The 1,663-nt window shown below is 38.5% G+C and overlaps 1 pseudogene; it reads right to left on the reverse strand.

The window, feature by feature from the left end:
* Nucleotides 1–1,324: 1,324 nt before the first annotated feature.
* Nucleotides 1,325–1,422, reverse strand: LOC127297698 (small nucleolar RNA R71; annotated as a pseudogene).
* Nucleotides 1,423–1,663: the final 241 nt, after the last annotated feature.

Here is a 1,663-nt window from a genome sequence, read left to right on the forward strand (position 1 = left end):
ATGCTCTAAAGGTTACTTAAATATGAACACCAAATGTTGTGGCGCTTGTTAACTCCGTCTTGAGGGAGCTCTTGTAGCCCTACACAATGAATGGTGTTTGTTATCAAACAAGAGTATGTGTAGCACAAGTGAGGAGAAGTTATTTATTTATTATGTGATCAATGTTGAGAGTGTCCACTAGTGAAAGTAGGATCCCTAGGCCTTGTTTCCAATACTGCAAACACCGCTTACTTACTGTTCTACTGCATGTTTACTCGCTGCCATATTTTATTCAGATTGCTATTACCACTCATACACATCCATACTACTTGCATTTTACTATCTCTTCGCCGAACTAGTGCACCTATACATCTGACAAGTGTATTAGGTGTGTTGGGGACACAAGAGACTTCTTGTATCGTGATTGCAGGGTTGCTTGAGAGGGATATCTTTGACCTCTACCTCCCTGAGTTCGATAAACCTTGGGTGATTCACTTAAGGGAAACTTGCTGCTGTTCTACAAACCTCTGCTCTTGGAGGCCCAACACTGTCTACATGAATAGAAGCGTGCGTAGACATCAAGCTATTTTCTGGCGCCGTTGCCGTGGAGATAAGGTAAAAAGGTATTCACATCCTCTGACTACTAAGCTATTTCCTAGCACTGTTGCCGGTGTGTGAGTGCTCGAAGCTATTTCCTTTAGATCCTGCAATTGCATCTTTTTGTTTCTTGTTTTTATTTTCACTAGTTAGGCATAATGGAAAACAACAAAAAAATTGGTGAGCTTTTTAATCTTTTTCCTGAGTTAGAATTGTTTGATGCGAAAATTTAAAAACCTATTGAACCTTATTTGCATGCTAGTAGCAATGTTATTAGTATGAACGCAATTACTGCTAATGCTATGGAGAAGTCTAAGCTTGGGGAAGCTAGTTTTCATGATCTTTTTAGCTTCCCATCTTTAGGGGAGAAAATTTGCTCTGATAATACTTTATCTCCCATATGCGATAACTCTAATGATGCTTGTGATATTTTAATCCACCGACTGAAAGTATTCCATATAAAATACCTATGAAAATTATTGAACGTGTTATGGATAACCGCTATGAAGGGGATGGAACTGTCCATCCTGGAGATCATTTACTGTTTTTGCATGAATTATGCGGGTTATTCAAGTGTGTAGGTATCTCTATGGATGAAGTGAAGAAGAAATTATTCTCTATGTCGTTGTCTGGTAAAGCGGCGCATTGGTACAAACTGCTGAAGGATGGGCATTCTCTTGATTGGAAGGATATTGTGCCTCTATTTTACTCTAAATTCTATCCTCCAAGTGAAATTCACGAAGACCGAAACCGCATATATAATTTCTGGCCTCATGATGGAGAGAGTATTGCTCAAGCATGGGAGAGATTGAAGTCTTTAATGCACAAATGCCCCAATCATGAGCTTCCTGGTAATATTATCATTGATAATTTCTATGCAAGACTTTCTTTTCAAGATAAAACCTTGCTGGATACTGCTTGTTCTGGATCATTCACGCGCAATAAAGAAGAGTTTAAATGGGACCTTCTTAATCGGATTCAGGAGAACGCTGAAGATTGGGAGAACGACAAAGGTAAAGAGTCAGGTATAAATTATGATTATGAATGCATTGAAACTTTTATGGATACTGATACAATTCGAAATATG

The sequence above is a fragment of the Lolium perenne genome, chromosome 4 (genome assembly GCF_019359855.2).
Source record: "Lolium perenne isolate Kyuss_39 chromosome 4, Kyuss_2.0, whole genome shotgun sequence".
Taxonomy (NCBI): Eukaryota; Viridiplantae; Streptophyta; class Magnoliopsida; order Poales; family Poaceae; genus Lolium; species Lolium perenne.